We start from the raw sequence: 19,693 nt of genomic DNA, 5'->3' as shown, positions 1-19,693 counted from the left end.
GACTTTGACTTGAGTGCAAAAATGGAGGCTCTAGACCCTTCCAGAGCTGAGATATCGAAACTCAAAATTTCGACCCGAAAAAAAAACGACAGTGTAACCCCTTTCGTTTTTTTTCGTTTTTGGGCGAAAAATCAAGTTTCTCCAATCTTCTCAAAACTCTGGATTATGATAGAGGGCTGTGAGACTTTGACCTGAGTGCAAAAATGGAGGCTCTAGACCCTTCCAGAGCTGAGATATCGAAACTCAAAATTTCGACCCGAAAAAAAAACGACAGTGTAACCCCTTTCGTTTTTTTCAGTTTTCGGGCGAAAAATCAAGTTTCTCCAATCTTCTTAAAACTCTGGATTATGATAGAGGGCCGCGAAACTTTGACCTGAGTGCAAAAATGGAGGCTCTAGACCCTTCCAGAGCTGAGATATCGAAACTCAAAATTTCGACCCGAAAAAAAAACGACAGTGTAACCCCTTTTGTTTTTTTTTGTTTTTGGGTGAAAAATCAAGTTTCTCCAATCTTCTCAAAACTCTGGATTCTAATAGAGGGCTGCGAGACTTTGACCTGAGTGCAAAAATGGAGGCTCTAGACCCTTCCAGAGCTGAGATATCGAAACTAAAAATTTCGACCCGAAAAAAAAACGACAGTGTAACCCCTTTCGTTTTTTTTCGTTTTTGGGCGAAAAATCAAGTTTCTCCAATCTTCTCAAAACTCTGGATTCTAATAGAGGGCCGTGAGACTTTGACCTGAGTGCAAAAATGGAGGCTCTAGACCCTTCCAGAGCTGAGATATCGAAACTCAAAATTTCGACCCGAAAAAAAAACGACAGTGTTACCCCTTTCGTTTTTTTTCGTTTTTGGGCGAAAAATCAAGTTTCTCCAATCTTCTCAAAACTCTGGATTATGATAGAGGGCTGCGAGACTTTGACCTGAGTGCAAAAATGGAGGCTCTAGACCCTTCCAGAGCTGAGATATCGAAACTCAAAATTTCGACCCGAAAAAAAAACGACAGTGTTACCCCTTTCGTTTTTTTCAGTTTTCGGGCGAAAAATCAAGTTTCTCCAATCTTCTCAAAACTCTGGATTATGATAGAGGGTCGCGAGACTTTGACCTGAGTGCAAAAATGGAGGCTCTTGACCCTTCCAGAGCTGAGATATCGAAACTCAAAATTTCGACCCGAAAAAAAAACGACAGTGTAACCCCTTTCGTTTTTTTTCGTTTTCGGGCGAAAAATCAAGTTTCTCCAATCTTCTCAAAACTCTGGATTCTAATAGAGGGCTGCGAGACTTTGACTTGAGTGCAAAAATGGAGGCTCTAGACCCTTCCAGAGCTGAGATATCGAAACTCAAAATTTCGACCCGAAAAAAAAACGACAGTGTAACCCCTTTCGTTTTTTTCAGTTTTCGGGCGAAAAATCAAGTTTCTCCAATCTTCTTAAAACTCTGGATTATGATAGAGGGCCGCGAGACTTTGACCTGAGTGCAAAAATGGAGGCTCTAGACCCTTCCAGAGCTGAGATATCGAAACTCAAAATTTCGACCCGAAAAAAAAACGACAGTGTTACCCCTTTCGTTTTTTTCAGTTTTCGGGCGAAAAATCAAGTTTCTCCAATCTTCTCAAAACTCTGGATTATGATAGAGGGCCGCGAGACTTTGACCTGAGTGCAAAAATGGAGGCTCTAGACCCTTCCAGAGCTGAGATATTGAAACTCAAAATTTCGACCCGAAAAAAAAACGACAGTGTAACCCCTTTCGTTTTTTTTCGTTTTTGGGCGAAAAATCAAGTTTCTCCAATCTTCTCAAAACTCTGGATTCTAATAGAGGGCTGCGAGACTTTGACTTGAGTGCAAAAATGGAGGCTCTAGACCCTTCCAGAGCTGAGATATCGAAACTCAAAATTTCGACCCGAAAAAAAAACGACAGTGTAACCCCTTTCGTTTTTTTTCGTTTTTGGGCGAAAAATCAAGTTTCTCCAATCTTCTCAAAACTCTGGATTCTAATAGAGGGCTGCGAGACTTTGACTTGAGTGCAAAAATGGAGGCTCTAGACCCTTCCAGAGCTGAGATATCGAAACTCAAAATTTCGACCCGAAAAAAAAACGACAGTGTAACCCCTTTCGTTTTTTTTCGTTTTTGGGCGAAAAATCAAGTTTCTCCAATCTTCTCAAAACTCTGGATTATGATAGAGGGCTGTGAGACTTTGACCTGAGTGCAAAAATGGAGGCTCTAGACCCTTCCAGAGCTGAGATATCGAAACTCAAAATTTCGACCCGAAAAAAAAACGACAGTGTAACCCCTTTCGTTTTTTTCAGTTTTCGGGCGAAAAATCAAGTTTCTCCAATCTTCTTAAAACTCTGGATTATGATAGAGGGCCGCGAAACTTTGACCTGAGTGCAAAAATGGAGGCTCTAGACCCTTCCAGAGCTGAGATATCGAAACTCAAAATTTCGACCCGAAAAAAAAACGACAGTGTAACCCCTTTTGTTTTTTTTAGTTTTTGGGCGAAAAATCAAGTTTCTCCAATCTTCTCAAAACTCTGGATTCTAATAGAGGGCTGCGAGACTTTGACCTGAGTGCAAAAATGGAGGCTCTAGACCCTTCCAGAGCTGAGATATCGAAACTAAAAATTTCGACCCGAAAAAAAAACGACAGTGTAACCCCTTTCGTTTTTTTTCGTTTTTGGGCGAAAAATCAAGTTTCTCCAATCTTCTCAAAACTCTGGATTCTAATAGAGGGCCGTGAGACTTTGACCTGAGTGCAAAAATGGAGGCTCTAGACCCTTCCAGAGCTGAGATATCGAAACTCAAAATTTCGACCCGAAAAAAAAAACGACAGTGTTACCCCTTTCGTTTTTTTTCGTTTTTGGGCGAAAAATCAAGTTTCTCCAATCTTCTCAAAACTCTGGATTATGATAGAGGGCTGCGAGACTTTGACCTGAGTGCAAAAATGGAGGCTCTAGACCCTTCCAGAGCTGAGATATCGAAACTCAAAATTTCGACCCGAAAAAAAAACGACAGTGTAACCCCTTTCGTTTTTTTCAGTTTTCGGGCGAAAAATCAAGTTTCTCCAATCTTCTTAAAACTCTGGATTATGATAGAGGGCCGCGAGACTTTGACCTGAGTGCAAAAATGGAGGCTCTAGACCCTTCCAGAGCTGAGATATCGAAACTCAAAATTTCGACCCGAAAAAAAAACGACAGTGTTACCCCTTTCGTTTTTTTCAGTTTTCGGGCGAAAAATCAAGTTTCTCCAATCTTCTCAAAACTCTGGATTATGATAGAGGGCCGCGAGACTTTGACCTGAGTGCAAAAATGGAGGCTCTAGACCCTTCCAGAGCTGAGATATTGAAACTCAAAATTTCGACCCGAAAAAAAAACGACAGTGTAACCCCTTTCGTTTTTTTTCGTTTTTGGGCGAAAAATCAAGTTTCTCCAATCTTCTCAAAACTCTGGATTCTAATAGAGGGCTGCGAGACTTTGACTTGAGTGCAAAAATGGAGGCTCTAGACCCTTCCAGAGCTGAGATATCGAAACTCAAAATTTCTACCCGAAAAAAAAACGACAGTGTAACCCCTTTCGTTTTTTTTCGTTTTTTGGCGAAAAATCAAGTTTCTCCAATCTTCTCAAAACTCTGGATTATGATAGAGGGCTGCGAGACTTTGACTTGAGTGCAAAAATGGAGGCTCTAGACCCTTCCAGAGCTGAGATATCGAAACTCAAAATTTCGACCCGAAAAAAAACGACAGTGTTACCCCTTTCGTTTTTTTCAGTTTTCGGGCGAAAAATCAAGTTTCTCCAATCTTCTCAAAACTCTGGATTATGATAGAGGGTCGCGAGACTTTGACCTGAGTGCAAAAATGGAGGCTCTAGACCCTTCCAGAGCTGAGATATCGAAACTCAAAATTTCGACCCGAAAAAAAAACGACAGTGTAACCCCTTTCGTTTTTTTTCGTTTTTGGGCGAAAAATCAAGTTTCTCCAATCTTCTCAAAACTCTGGATTCTAATAGAGGGCTGCGAGACTTTGACTTGAGTGCAAAAATGGAGGCTCTAGACCCTTCCAGAGCTGAGATATCGAAACTCAAAATTTCGACCCGAAAAAAAAACGACAGTGTAACCCCTTTCGTTTTTTTTCGTTTTTGGGCGAAAAATCAAGTTTCTCCAATCTTCTCAAAACTCTGGATTATGATAGAGGGCTGTGAGACTTTGACCTGAGTGCAAAAATGGAGGCTCTAGACCCTTCCAGAGCTGAGATATCGAAACTCAAAATTTCGACCCGAAAAAAAAACGACAGTGTAACCCCTTTCGTTTTTTTCAGTTTTCGGGCGAAAAATCAAGTTTCTCCAATCTTCTTAAAACTCTGGATTATGATAGAGGGCCGCGAAACTTTGACCTGAGTGCAAAAATGGAGGCTCTAGACCCTTCCAGAGCTGAGATATCGAAACTCAAAATTTCGACCCGAAAAAAAAACGACAGTGTAACCCCTTTTGTTTTTTTTAGTTTTTGGGCGAAAAATCAAGTTTCTCCAATCTTCTCAAAACTCTGGATTCTAATAGAGGGCTGCGAGACTTTGACCTGAGTGCAAAAATGGAGGCTCTAGACCCTTCCAGAGCTGAGATATCGAAACTAAAAATTTCGACCCGAAAAAAAAACGACAGTGTAACCCCTTTCGTTTTTTTTCGTTTTTGGGCGAAAAATCAAGTTTCTCCAATCTTCTCAAAACTCTGGATTCTAATAGAGGGCCGTGAGACTTTGACCTGAGTGCAAAAATGGAGGCTCTAGACCCTTCCAGAGCTGAGATATCGAAACTCAAAATTTCGACCCGAAAAAAAAACGACAGTGTTACCCCTTTCGTTTTTTTTCGTTTTTGGGCGAAAAATCAAGTTTCTCCAATCTTCTCAAAACTCTGGATTATGATAGAGGGCTGCGAGACTTTGACCTGAGTGCAAAAATGGAGGCTCTAGACCCTTCCAGAGCTGAGATATCGAAACTCAAAATTTCGACCCGAAAAAAAAACGACAGTGTTACCCCTTTCGTTTTTTTCAGTTTTCGGGCGAAAAATCAAGTTTCTCCAATCTTCTCAAAACTCTGGATTATGATAGAGGGTCGCGAGACTTTGACCTGAGTGCAAAAATGGAGGCTCTAGACCCTTCCAGAGCTGAGATATCGAAACTCAAAATTTCTACCCGAAAAAAAACGACAGTGTAACCCCTTTCGTTTTTTTTCGTTTTTTGGCGAAAAATCAAGTTTCTCCAATCTTCTCAAAACTCTGGATTATGATAGAGGGCTGCGAGACTTTGACTTGAGTGCAAAAATGGAGGCTCTAGACCCTTCCAGAGCTGAGATATCGAAACTCAAAATTTCGACCCGAAAAAAAACGACAGTGTTACCCCTTTCGTTTTTTTCAGTTTTCGGGCGAAAAATCAAGTTTCTCCAATCTTCTTAAAACTCTGGATTATGATAGAGGGCCGCGAAACTTTGACCTGAGTGCAAAAATGGAGGCTCTAGACCCTTCCAGAGCTGAGATATCGAAACTCAAAATTTCGACCCGAAAAAAAAACGACAGTGTAACCCCTTTTGTTTTTTTTAGTTTTTGGGCGAAAAATCAAGTTTCTCCAATCTTCTCAAAACTCTGGATTCTAATAGAGGGCTGCGAGACTTTGACCTGAGTGCAAAAATGGAGGCTCTAGACCCTTCCAGAGCTGAGATATCGAAACTAAAAATTTCGACCCGAAAAAAAAACGACAGTGTAACCCCTTTCGTTTTTTTTCGTTTTTGGGCGAAAAATCAAGTTTCTCCAATCTTCTCAAAACTCTGGATTCTAATAGAGGGCCGTGAGACTTTGACCTGAGTGCAAAAATGGAGGCTCTAGACCCTTCCAGAGCTGAGATATCGAAACTCAAAATTTCGACCCGAAAAAAAAACGACAGTGTAACCCCTTTCGTTTTTTTCAGTTTTCGGGCGAAAAATCAAGTTTCTCCAATCTTCTTAAAACTCTGGATTATGATAGAGGGCCGCGAAACTTTGACCTGAGTGCAAAAATGGAGGCTCTAGACCCTTCCAGAGCTGAGATATCGAAACTCAAAATTTCGACCCGAAAAAAAAACGACAGTGTAACCCCTTTTGTTTTTTTTTGTTTTTGGGTGAAAAATCAAGTTTCTCCAATCTTCTCAAAACTCTGGATTCTAATAGAGGGCTGCGAGACTTTGACCTGAGTGCAAAAATGGAGGCTCTAGACCCTTCCAGAGCTGAGATATCGAAACTAAAAATTTCGACCCGAAAAAAAAACGACAGTGTAACCCCTTTCGTTTTTTTTCGTTTTTGGGCGAAAAATCAAGTTTCTCCAATCTTCTCAAAACTCTGGATTCTAATAGAGGGCCGTGAGACTTTGACCTGAGTGCAAAAATGGAGGCTCTAGACCCTTCCAGAGCTGAGATATCGAAACTCAAAATTTCGACCCGAAAAAAAAACGACAGTGTTACCCCTTTCGTTTTTTTTCGTTTTTGGGCGAAAAATCAAGTTTCTCCAATCTTCTCAAAACTCTGGATTATGATAGAGGGCTGCGAGACTTTGACCTGAGTGCAAAAATGGAGGCTCTAGACCCTTCCAGAGCTGAGATATCGAAACTCAAAATTTCGACCCGAAAAAAAAACGACAGTGTTACCCCTTTCGTTTTTTTCAGTTTTCGGGCGAAAAATCAAGTTTCTCCAATCTTCTCAAAACTCTGGATTATGATAGAGGGTCGCGAGACTTTGACCTGAGTGCAAAAATGGAGGCTCTTGACCCTTCCAGAGCTGAGATATCGAAACTCAAAATTTCGACCCGAAAAAAAAACGACAGTGTAACCCCTTTCGTTTTTTTTCGTTTTCGGGCGAAAAATCAAGTTTCTCCAATCTTCTCAAAACTCTGGATTCTAATAGAGGGCTGCGAGACTTTGACTTGAGTGCAAAAATGGAGGCTCTAGACCCTTCCAGAGCTGAGATATCGAAACTCAAAATTTCGACCCGAAAAAAAAACGACAGTGTAACCCCTTTCGTTTTTTTCAGTTTTCGGGCGAAAAATCAAGTTTCTCCAATCTTCTTAAAACTCTGGATTATGATAGAGGGCCGCGAGACTTTGACCTGAGTGCAAAAATGGAGGCTCTAGACCCTTCCAGAGCTGAGATATCGAAACTCAAAATTTCGACCCGAAAAAAAAACGACAGTGTTACCCCTTTCGTTTTTTTCAGTTTTCGGGCGAAAAATCAAGTTTCTCCAATCTTCTCAAAACTCTGGATTATGATAGAGGGCCGCGAGACTTTGACCTGAGTGCAAAAATGGAGGCTCTAGACCCTTCCAGAGCTGAGATATTGAAACTCAAAATTTCGACCCGAAAAAAAAACGACAGTGTAACCCCTTTCGTTTTTTTTCGTTTTTGGGCGAAAAATCAAGTTTCTCCAATCTTCTCAAAACTCTGGATTCTAATAGAGGGCTGCGAGACTTTGACTTGAGTGCAAAAATGGAGGCTCTAGACCCTTCCAGAGCTGAGATATCGAAACTCAAAATTTCTACCCGAAAAAAAAACGACAGTGTAACCCCTTTCGTTTTTTTTCGTTTTTTGGCGAAAAATCAAGTTTCTCCAATCTTCTCAAAACTCTGGATTATGATAGAGGGCTGCGAGACTTTGACTTGAGTGCAAAAATGGAGGCTCTAGACCCTTCCAGAGCTGAGATATCGAAACTCAAAATTTCGACCCGAAAAAAAACGACAGTGTTACCCCTTTCGTTTTTTTCAGTTTTCGGGCGAAAAATCAAGTTTCTCCAATCTTCTCAAAACTCTGGATTATGATAGAGGGTCGCGAGACTTTGACCTGAGTGCAAAAATGGAGGCTCTAGACCCTTCCAGAGCTGAGATATCGAAACTCAAAATTTCGACCCGAAAAAAAAACGACAGTGTAACCCCTTTCGTTTTTTTTCGTTTTTGGGCGAAAAATCAAGTTTCTCCAATCTTCTCAAAACTCTGGATTCTAATAGAGGGCTGCGAGACTTTGACTTGAGTGCAAAAATGGAGGCTCTAGACCCTTCCAGAGCTGAGATATCGAAACTCAAAATTTCGACCCGAAAAAAAAACGACAGTGTAACCCCTTTCGTTTTTTTTCGTTTTTGGGCGAAAAATCAAGTTTCTCCAATCTTCTCAAAACTCTGGATTATGATAGAGGGCTGTGAGACTTTGACCTGAGTGCAAAAATGGAGGCTCTAGACCCTTCCAGAGCTGAGATATCGAAACTCAAAATTTCGACCCGAAAAAAAAACGACAGTGTAACCCCTTTCGTTTTTTTCAGTTTTCGGGCGAAAAATCAAGTTTCTCCAATCTTCTTAAAACTCTGGATTATGATAGAGGGCCGCGAAACTTTGACCTGAGTGCAAAAATGGAGGCTCTAGACCCTTCCAGAGCTGAGATATCGAAACTCAAAATTTCGACCCGAAAAAAAAACGACAGTGTAACCCCTTTTGTTTTTTTTAGTTTTTGGGCGAAAAATCAAGTTTCTCCAATCTTCTCAAAACTCTGGATTCTAATAGAGGGCTGCGAGACTTTGACCTGAGTGCAAAAATGGAGGCTCTAGACCCTTCCAGAGCTGAGATATCGAAACTAAAAATTTCGACCCGAAAAAAAAACGACAGTGTAACCCCTTTCGTTTTTTTTCGTTTTTGGGCGAAAAATCAAGTTTCTCCAATCTTCTCAAAACTCTGGATTCTAATAGAGGGCCGTGAGACTTTGACCTGAGTGCAAAAATGGAGGCTCTAGACCCTTCCAGAGCTGAGATATCGAAACTCAAAATTTCGACCCGAAAAAAAAACGACAGTGTTACCCCTTTCGTTTTTTTTCGTTTTTGGGCGAAAAATCAAGTTTCTCCAATCTTCTCAAAACTCTGGATTATGATAGAGGGCTGCGAGACTTTGACCTGAGTGCAAAAATGGAGGCTCTAGACCCTTCCAGAGCTGAGATATCGAAACTCAAAATTTCGACCCGAAAAAAAAACGACAGTGTTACCCCTTTCGTTTTTTTCAGTTTTCGGGCGAAAAATCAAGTTTCTCCAATCTTCTCAAAACTCTGGATTATGATAGAGGGTCGCGAGACTTTGACCTGAGTGCAAAAATGGAGGCTCTAGACCCTTCCAGAGCTGAGATATCGAAACTCAAAATTTCTACCCGAAAAAAAACGACAGTGTAACCCCTTTCGTTTTTTTTCGTTTTTTGGCGAAAAATCAAGTTTCTCCAATCTTCTCAAAACTCTGGATTATGATAGAGGGCTGCGAGACTTTGACTTGAGTGCAAAAATGGAGGCTCTAGACCCTTCCAGAGCTGAGATATCGAAACTCAAAATTTCGACCCGAAAAAAAACGACAGTGTTACCCCTTTCGTTTTTTTCAGTTTTCGGGCGAAAAATCAAGTTTCTCCAATCTTCTTAAAACTCTGGATTATGATAGAGGGCCGCGAAACTTTGACCTGAGTGCAAAAATGGAGGCTCTAGACCCTTCCAGAGCTGAGATATCGAAACTCAAAATTTCGACCCGAAAAAAAAACGACAGTGTAACCCCTTTTGTTTTTTTTAGTTTTTGGGCGAAAAATCAAGTTTCTCCAATCTTCTCAAAACTCTGGATTCTAATAGAGGGCTGCGAGACTTTGACCTGAGTGCAAAAATGGAGGCTCTAGACCCTTCCAGAGCTGAGATATCGAAACTAAAAATTTCGACCCGAAAAAAAAACGACAGTGTAACCCCTTTCGTTTTTTTTCGTTTTTGGGCGAAAAATCAAGTTTCTCCAATCTTCTCAAAACTCTGGATTCTAATAGAGGGCCGTGAGACTTTGACCTGAGTGCAAAAATGGAGGCTCTAGACCCTTCCAGAGCTGAGATATCGAAACTCAAAATTTCGACCCGAAAAAAAAACGACAGTGTTACCCCTTTCGTTTTTTTTCGTTTTTGGGCGAAAAATCAAGTTTCTCCAATCTTCTCAAAACTCTGGATTATGATAGAGGGCTGCGAGACTTTGACCTGAGTGCAAAAATGGAGGCTCTAGACCCTTCCAGAGCTGAGATATCGAAACTCAAAATTTCGACCCGAAAAAAAAACGACAGTGTTACCCCTTTCGTTTTTTTCAGTTTTCGGGCGAAAAATCAAGTTTCTCCAATCTTCTCAAAACTCTGGATTATGATAGAGGGTCGCGAGACTTTGACCTGAGTGCAAAAATGGAGGCTCTAGACCCTTCCAGAGCTGAGATATCGAAACTCAAAATTTCTACCCGAAAAAAAACGACAGTGTAACCCCTTTCGTTTTTTTTCGTTTTTTGGCGAAAAATCAAGTTTCTCCAATCTTCTCAAAACTCTGGATTATGATAGAGGGCTGCGAGACTTTGACTTGAGTGCAAAAATGGAGGCTCTAGACCCTTCCAGAGCTGAGATATCGAAACTCAAAATTTCGACCCGAAAAAAAACGACAGTGTTACCCCTTTCGTTTTTTTCAGTTTTCGGGCGAAAAATCAAGTTTCTCCAATCTTCTCAAAACTCTGGATTATGATAGAGGGTCGCGAGACTTTGACCTGAGTGCAAAAATGGAGGCTCTAGACCCTTCCAGAGCTGAGATATCCAAACTCAAAATTTCGACCCGAAAAAAAAACGACAGTGTAACCCCTTTCGTTTTTTTTCGTTTTTGGGCGAAAAATCAAGTTTCTCCAATCTTCTCAAAACTCTGGATTCTAATAGAGGGCTGCGAGACTTTGACTTGAGTGCAAAAATGGAGGCTCTAGACCCTTCCAGAGCTGAGATATCGAAACTCAAAATTTCGACCCGAAAAAAAAACGACAGTGTAACCCCTTTCGTTTTTTTTCGTTTTTGGGCGAAAAATCAAGTTTCTCCAATCTTCTCAAAACTCTGGATTATGATAGAGGGCTGTGAGACTTTGACCTGAGTGCAAAAATGGAGGCTCTAGACCCTTCCAGAGCTGAGATATCGAAACTCAAAATTTCGACCCGAAAAAAAAACGACAGTGTAACCCCTTTCGTTTTTTTCAGTTTTCGGGCGAAAAATCAAGTTTCTCCAATCTTCTTAAAACTCTGGATTATGATAGAGGGCCGCGAAACTTTGACCTGAGTGCAAAAATGGAGGCTCTAGACCCTTCCAGAGCTGAGATATCGAAACTCAAAATTTCGACCCGAAAAAAAAACGACAGTGTAACCCCTTTTGTTTTTTTTTGTTTTTGGGTGAAAAATCAAGTTTCTCCAATCTTCTCAAAACTCTGGATTCTAATAGAGGGCTGCGAGACTTTGACCTGAGTGCAAAAATGGAGGCTCTAGACCCTTCCAGAGCTGAGATATCGAAACTAAAAATTTCGACCCGAAAAAAAAACGACAGTGTAACCCCTTTCGTTTTTTTTCGTTTTTGGGCGAAAAATCAAGTTTCTCCAATCTTCTCAAAACTCTGGATTCTAATAGAGGGCCGTGAGACTTTGACCTGAGTGCAAAAATGGAGGCTCTAGACCCTTCCAGAGCTGAGATATCGAAACTCAAAATTTCGACCCGAAAAAAAAACGACAGTGTTACCCCTTTCGTTTTTTTTCGTTTTTGGGCGAAAAATCAAGTTTCTCCAATCTTCTCAAAACTCTGGATTATGATAGAGGGCTGCGAGACTTTGACCTGAGTGCAAAAATGGAGGCTCTAGACCCTTCCAGAGCTGAGATATCGAAACTCAAAATTTCGACCCGAAAAAAAAACGACAGTGTTACCCCTTTCGTTTTTTTCAGTTTTCGGGCGAAAAATCAAGTTTCTCCAATCTTCTCAAAACTCTGGATTATGATAGAGGGTCGCGAGACTTTGACCTGAGTGCAAAAATGGAGGCTCTTGACCCTTCCAGAGCTGAGATATCGAAACTCAAAATTTCGACCCGAAAAAAAAACGACAGTGTAACCCCTTTCGTTTTTTTTCGTTTTCGGGCGAAAAATCAAGTTTCTCCAATCTTCTCAAAACTCTGGATTCTAATAGAGGGCTGCGAGACTTTGACTTGAGTGCAAAAATGGAGGCTCTAGACCCTTCCAGAGCTGAGATATCGAAACTCAAAATTTCGACCCGAAAAAAAAACGACAGTGTAACCCCTTTCGTTTTTTTCAGTTTTCGGGCGAAAAATCAAGTTTCTCCAATCTTCTTAAAACTCTGGATTATGATAGAGGGCCGCGAGACTTTGACCTGAGTGCAAAAATGGAGGCTCTAGACCCTTCCAGAGCTGAGATATCGAAACTCAAAATTTCGACCCGAAAAAAAAACGACAGTGTTACCCCTTTCGTTTTTTTCAGTTTTCGGGCGAAAAATCAAGTTTCTCCAATCTTCTCAAAACTCTGGATTATGATAGAGGGCCGCGAGACTTTGACCTGAGTGCAAAAATGGAGGCTCTAGACCCTTCCAGAGCTGAGATATTGAAACTCAAAATTTCGACCCGAAAAAAAAACGACAGTGTAACCCCTTTCGTTTTTTTTCGTTTTTGGGCGAAAAATCAAGTTTCTCCAATCTTCTCAAAACTCTGGATTCTAATAGAGGGCTGCGAGACTTTGACTTGAGTGCAAAAATGGAGGCTCTAGACCCTTCCAGAGCTGAGATATCGAAACTCAAAATTTCGACCCGAAAAAAAAACGACAGTGTAACCCCTTTCGTTTTTTTTCGTTTTTGGGCGAAAAATCAAGTTTCTCCAATCTTCTCAAAACTCTGGATTCTAATAGAGGGCTGCGAGACTTTGACTTGAGTGCAAAAATGGAGGCTCTAGACCCTTCCAGAGCTGAGATATCGAAACTCAAAATTTCGACCCGAAAAAAAAACGACAGTGTAACCCCTTTCGTTTTTTTTCGTTTTTGGGCGAAAAATCAAGTTTCTCCAATCTTCTCAAAACTCTGGATTATGATAGAGGGCTGTGAGACTTTGACCTGAGTGCAAAAATGGAGGCTCTAGACCCTTCCAGAGCTGAGATATCGAAACTCAAAATTTCGACCCGAAAAAAAAACGACAGTGTAACCCCTTTCGTTTTTTTCAGTTTTCGGGCGAAAAATCAAGTTTCTCCAATCTTCTTAAAACTCTGGATTATGATAGAGGGCCGCGAAACTTTGACCTGAGTGCAAAAATGGAGGCTCTAGACCCTTCCAGAGCTGAGATATCGAAACTCAAAATTTCGACCCGAAAAAAAAACGACAGTGTAACCCCTTTTGTTTTTTTTAGTTTTTGGGCGAAAAATCAAGTTTCTCCAATCTTCTCAAAACTCTGGATTCTAATAGAGGGCTGCGAGACTTTGACCTGAGTGCAAAAATGGAGGCTCTAGACCCTTCCAGAGCTGAGATATCGAAACTAAAAATTTCGACCCGAAAAAAAAACGACAGTGTAACCCCTTTCGTTTTTTTTCGTTTTTGGGCGAAAAATCAAGTTTCTCCAATCTTCTCAAAACTCTGGATTCTAATAGAGGGCCGTGAGACTTTGACCTGAGTGCAAAAATGGAGGCTCTAGACCCTTCCAGAGCTGAGATATCGAAACTCAAAATTTCGACCCGAAAAAAAAAACGACAGTGTTACCCCTTTCGTTTTTTTTCGTTTTTGGGCGAAAAATCAAGTTTCTCCAATCTTCTCAAAACTCTGGATTATGATAGAGGGCTGCGAGACTTTGACCTGAGTGCAAAAATGGAGGCTCTAGACCCTTCCAGAGCTGAGATATCGAAACTCAAAATTTCGACCCGAAAAAAAAACGACAGTGTTACCCCTTTCGTTTTTTTCAGTTTTCGGGCGAAAAATCAAGTTTCTCCAATCTTCTCAAAACTCTGGATTATGATAGAGGGTCGCGAGACTTTGACCTGAGTGCAAAAATGGAGGCTCTAGACCCTTCCAGAGCTGAGATATCGAAACTCAAAATTTCTACCCGAAAAAAAACGACAGTGTAACCCCTTTCGTTTTTTTTCGTTTTTTGGCGAAAAATCAAGTTTCTCCAATCTTCTCAAAACTCTGGATTATGATAGAGGGCTGCGAGACTTTGACTTGAGTGCAAAAATGGAGGCTCTAGACCCTTCCAGAGCTGAGATATCGAAACTCAAAATTTCGACCCGAAAAAAAACGACAGTGTTACCCCTTTCGTTTTTTTCAGTTTTCGGGCGAAAAATCAAGTTTCTCCAATCTTCTCAAAACTCTGGATTATGATAGAGGGTCGCGAGACTTTGACCTGAGTGCAAAAATGGAGGCTCTAGACCCTTCCAGAGCTGAGATATCCAAACTCAAAATTTCGACCCGAAAAAAAAACGACAGTGTAACCCCTTTCGTTTTTTTTCGTTTTTGGGCGAAAAATCAAGTTTCTCCAATCTTCTCAAAACTCTGGATTCTAATAGAGGGCTGCGAGACTTTGACTTGAGTGCAAAAATGGAGGCTCTAGACCCTTCCAGAGCTGAGATATCGAAACTCAAAATTTCGACCCGAAAAAAAAACGACAGTGTAACCCCTTTCGTTTTTTTTCGTTTTTGGGCGAAAAATCAAGTTTCTCCAATCTTCTCAAAACTCTGGATTATGATAGAGGGCTGTGAGACTTTGACCTGAGTGCAAAAATGGAGGCTCTAGACCCTTCCAGAGCTGAGATATCGAAACTCAAAATTTCGACCCGAAAAAAAAACGACAGTGTAACCCCTTTCGTTTTTTTCAGTTTTCGGGCGAAAAATCAAGTTTCTCCAATCTTCTTAAAACTCTGGATTATGATAGAGGGCCGCGAAACTTTGACCTGAGTGCAAAAATGGAGGCTCTAGACCCTTCCAGAGCTGAGATATCGAAACTCAAAATTTCGACCCGAAAAAAAAACGACAGTGTAACCCCTTTTGTTTTTTTTAGTTTTTGGGTGAAAAATCAAGTTTCTCCAATCTTCTCAAAACTCTGGATTCTAATAGAGGGCTGCGAGACTTTGACCTGAGTGCAAAAATGGAGGCTCTAGACCCTTCCAGAGCTGAGATATCGAAACTAAAAATTTCGACCCGAAAAAAAAACGACAGTGTAACCCCTTTCGTTTTTTTTCGTTTTTGGGCGAAAAATCAAGTTTCTCCAATCTTCTCAAAACTCTGGATTCTAATAGAGGGCCGTGAGACTTTGACCTGAGTGCAAAAATGGAGGCTCTAGACCCTTCCAGAGCTGAGATATCGAAACTCAAAATTTCGACCCGAAAAAAAAACGACAGTGTTACCCCTTTCGTTTTTTTTCGTTTTTGGGCGAAAAATCAAGTTTCTCCAATCTTCTCAAAACTCTGGATTATGATAGAGGGCTGCGAGACTTTGACCTGAGTGCAAAAATGGAGGCTCTAGACCCTTCCAGAGCTGAGATATCGAAACTCAAAATTTCGACCCGAAAAAAAAACGACAGTGTTACCCCTTTCGTTTTTTTCAGTTTTCGGGCGAAAAATCAAGTTTCTCCAATCTTCTCAAAACTCTGGATTATGATAGAGGGTCGCGAGACTTTGACCTGAGTGCAAAAATGGAGGCTCTTGACCCTTCCAGAGCTGAGATATCGAAACTCAAAATTTCGACCCGAAAAAAAAACGACAGTGTAACCCCTTTCGTTTTTTTTCGTTTTCGGGCGAAAAATCAAGTTTCTCCAATCTTCTCAAAACTCTGGATTCTAATAGAGGGCTGCGAGACTTTGACTTGAGTGCAAAAATGGAGGCTCTAGACCCTTCCAGAGCTGAGATATCGAAACTCAAAATTTCGACCCGAAAAAAAAACGACAGTGTAACCCCTTTCGTTTTTTTCAGTTTTCGGGCGAAAAATCAAGTTTCTCCAATCTTCTTAAAACTCTGGATTATGATAGAGGGCCGCGAGACTTTGACCTGAGTGCAAAAATGGAGGCTCTAGACCCTTCCAGAGCTGAGATATCGAAACTCAAAATTTCGACCCGAAAAAAAAACGACAGTGTTACCCCTTTCGTTTTTTTCAGTTTTCGGGCGAAAAATCAAGTTTCTCCAATCTTCTCAAAACTCTGGATTATGATAGAGGGCCGCGAGACTTTGACCTGAGTGCAAAAATGGAGGCTCTAGACCCTTCCAGAGCTGAGATATCGAAACTAAAAATTTCGACCCGAAAAAAAAACGACAGTGTAACCCCTTTCGTTTTTTTTCGTTTTTGGGCGAAAAATCAAGTTTCTCCAATCTTCTCAAAACTCTGGATTCTAATAGAGGGCCGTGAGACTTTGACCTGAGTGCAAAAATGGAGGCTCTAGACCCTTCCAGAGCTGAGATATCGAAACTCAAAATTTCGACCCGAAAAAAAAACGACAGTGTTACCCCTTTCGTTTTTTTTCGTTTTTGGGCGAAAAATCAAGTTTCTCCAATCTTCTCAAAACTCTGGATTATGATAGAGGGCTGCGAGACTTTGACCTGAGTGCAAAAATGGAGGCTCTAGACCCTTCCAGAGCTGAGATATCGAAACTCAAAATTTCGACCCGAAAAAAAAACGACAGTGTTACCCCTTTCGTTTTTTTCAGTTTTCGGGCGAAAAATCAAGTTTCTCCAATCTTCTCAAAACTCTGGATTATGATAGAGGGTCGCGAGACTTTGACCTGAGTGCAAAAATGGAGGCTCTTGACCCTTCCAGAGCTGAGATATCGAAACTCAAAATTTCGACCCGAAAAAAAAACGACAGTGTAACCCCTTTCGTTTTTTTTCGTTTTCGGGCGAAAAATCAAGTTTCTCCAATCTTCTCAAAACTCTGGATTCTAATAGAGGGCTGCGAGACTTTGACTTGAGTGCAAAAATGGAGGCTCTAGACCCTTCCAGAGCTGAGATATCGAAACTCAAAATTTCGACCCGAAAAAAAAACGACAGTGTAACCCCTTTCGTTTTTTTCAGTTTTCGGGCGAAAAATCAAGTTTCTCCAATCTTCTTAAAACTCTGGATTATGATAGAGGGCCGCGAGACTTTGACCTGAGTGCAAAAATGGAGGCTCTAGACCCTTCCAGAGCTGAGATATCGAAACTCAAAATTTCGACCCGAAAAAAAAACGACAGTGTTACCCCTTTCGTTTTTTTCAGTTTTCGGGCGAAAAATCAAGTTTCTCCAATCTTCTCAAAACTCTGGATTATGATAGAGGGCCGCGAGACTTTGACCTGAGTGCAAAAATGGAGGCTCTAGACCCTTCCAGAGCTGAGATATTGAAACTCAAAATTTCGACCCGAAAAAAAAACGACAGTGTAACCCCTTTCGTTTTTTTTCGTTTTTGGGCGAAAAATCAAGTTTCTCCAATCTTCTCAAAACTCTGGATTCTAATAGAGGGCTGCGAGACTTTGACTTGAGTGCAAAAATGGAGGCTCTAGACCCTTCCAGAGCTGAGATATCGAAACTCAAAATTTCTACCCGAAAAAAAAACGACAGTGTAACCCCTTTCGTTTTTTTTCGTTTTTTGGCGAAAAATCAAGTTTCTCCAATCTTCTCAAAACTCTGGATTATGATAGAGGGCTGCGAGACTTTGACTTGAGTGCAAAAATGGAGGCTCTAGACCCTTCCAGAGCTGAGATATCGAAACTCAAAATTTCGACCCGAAAAAAAACGACAGTGTTACCCCTTTCGTTTTTTTCAGTTTTCGGGCGAAAAATCAAGTTTCTCCAATCTTCTCAAAACTCTGGATTATGATAGAGGGTCGCGAGACTTTGACCTGAGTGCAAAAATGGAGGCTCTAGACCCTTCCAGAGCTGAGATATCGAAACTCAAAATTTCGACCCGAAAAAAAAACGACAGTGTAACCCCTTTCGTTTTTTTTCGTTTTTGGGCGAAAAATCAAGTTTCTCCAATCTTCTCAAAACTCTGGATTCTAATAGAGGGCTGCGAGACTTTGACTTGAGTGCAAAAATGGAGGCTCTAGACCCTTCCAGAGCTGAGATATCGAAACTCAAAATTTCGACCCGAAAAAAAACCGACAGTGTAACCCCTTTCGTTTTTTTTCGTTTTTGGGCGAAAAATCAAGTTTCTCCAATCTTCTCAAAACTCTGGATTATGATAGAGGGCTGTGAGACTTTGACCTGAGTGCAAAAATGGAGGCTCTAGACCCTTCCAGAGCTGAGATATCGAAACTCAAAATTTCGACCCGAAAAAAAAACGACAGTGTAACCCCTTTTGTTTTTTTTAGTTTTTGGGCGAAAAATCAAGTTTCTCCAATCTTCTCAAAACTCTGGATTCTAATAGAGGGCTGCGAGACTTTGACCTGAGTGCAAAAATGGAGGCTCTAGACCCTTCCAGAGCTGAGATATCGAAACTAAAAATTTCGACCCGAAAAAAAAACGACAGTGTAACCCCTTTCGTTTTTTTTCGTTTTTGGGCGAAAAATCAAGTTTCTCCAATCTTCTCAAAACTCTGGATTCTAATAGAGGGCCGTGAGACTTTGACCTGAGTGCAAAAATGGAGGCTCTAGACCCTTCCAGAGCTGAGATATCGAAACTCAAAATTTCGACCCGAAAAAAAAACGACAGTGTTACCCCTTTCGTTTTTTTTCGTTTTTGGGCGAAAAATCAAGTTTCTCCAATCTTCTCAAAACTCTGGATTATGATAGAGGGCTGCGAGACTTTGACCTGAGTGCAAAAATGGAGGCTCTAGACCCTTCCAGAGCTGAGATATCGAAACTCAAAATTTCGACCCGAAAAAAAAACGACAGTGTTACCCCTTTCGTTTTTTTCAGTTTTCGGGCGAAAAATCAAGTTTCTCCAATCTTCTCAAAACTCTGGATTATGATAGAGGGTCGCGAGACTTTGACCTGAGTGCAAAAATGGAGGCTCTAGACCCTTCCAGAGCTGAGATATCGAAACTCAAAATTTCTACCCGAAAAAAAACGACAGTGTAACCCCTTTCGTTTTTTTTCGTTTTTTGGCGAAAAATCAAGTTTCTCCAATCTTCTCAAAACTCTGGATTATGATAGAGGGCTGCGAGACTTTGACTTGAGTGCAAAAATGGAGGCTCTAGACCCTTCCAGAGCTGAGATATCGAAACTCAAAATTTCGACCCGAAAAAAAACGACAGTGTTACCCCTTTCGTTTTTTTCAGTTTTCGGGCGAAAAATCAAGTTTCTCCAATCTTCTCAAAACTCTGGATTATGATAGAGGGTCGCGAGACTTTGACCTGAGTGCAAAAATGGAGGCTCTAGACCCTTCCAGAGCTGAGATATCCAAACTCAAAATTTCGACCCGAAAAAAAAACGACAGTGTAACCCCTTTCGTTTTTTTTCGTTTTTGGGCGAAAAATCAAGTTTCTCCAATCTTCTCAAAACTCTGGATTCTAATAGAGGGCTGCGAGACTTTGACTTGAGTGCAAAAATGGAGGCTCTAGACCCTTCCAGAGCTGAGATATCGAAACTCAAAATTTCGACCCGAAAAAAAAACGACAGTGTAACCCCTTTCGTTTTTTTTCGTTTTTGGGCGAAAAATCAAGTTTCTCCAATCTTCTCAAAACTCTGGATTATGATAGAGGGCTGTGAGACTTTGACCTGAGTGCAAAAATGGAGGCTCTAGACCCTTCCAGAGCTGAGATATCGAAACTCAAAATTTCGACCCGAAAAAAAAACGACAGTGTAACCCCTTTCGTTTTTTTCAGTTTTCGGGCGAAAAATCAAGTTTCTCCAATCTTCTTAAAACTCTGGATTATGATAGAGGGCCGCGAAACTTTGACCTGAGTGCAAAAATGGAGGCTCTAGACCCTTCCAGAGCT

The sequence above is a fragment of the Pimephales promelas genome, chromosome 13, assembly GCF_988280905.1.
Source record: "Pimephales promelas chromosome 13, fPimPro1.hap1.1, whole genome shotgun sequence".
NCBI lineage: Eukaryota > Metazoa > Chordata > Actinopteri > Cypriniformes > Leuciscidae > Pimephales > Pimephales promelas.
Note: the sequence above shows the minus strand (reverse complement) of the source record.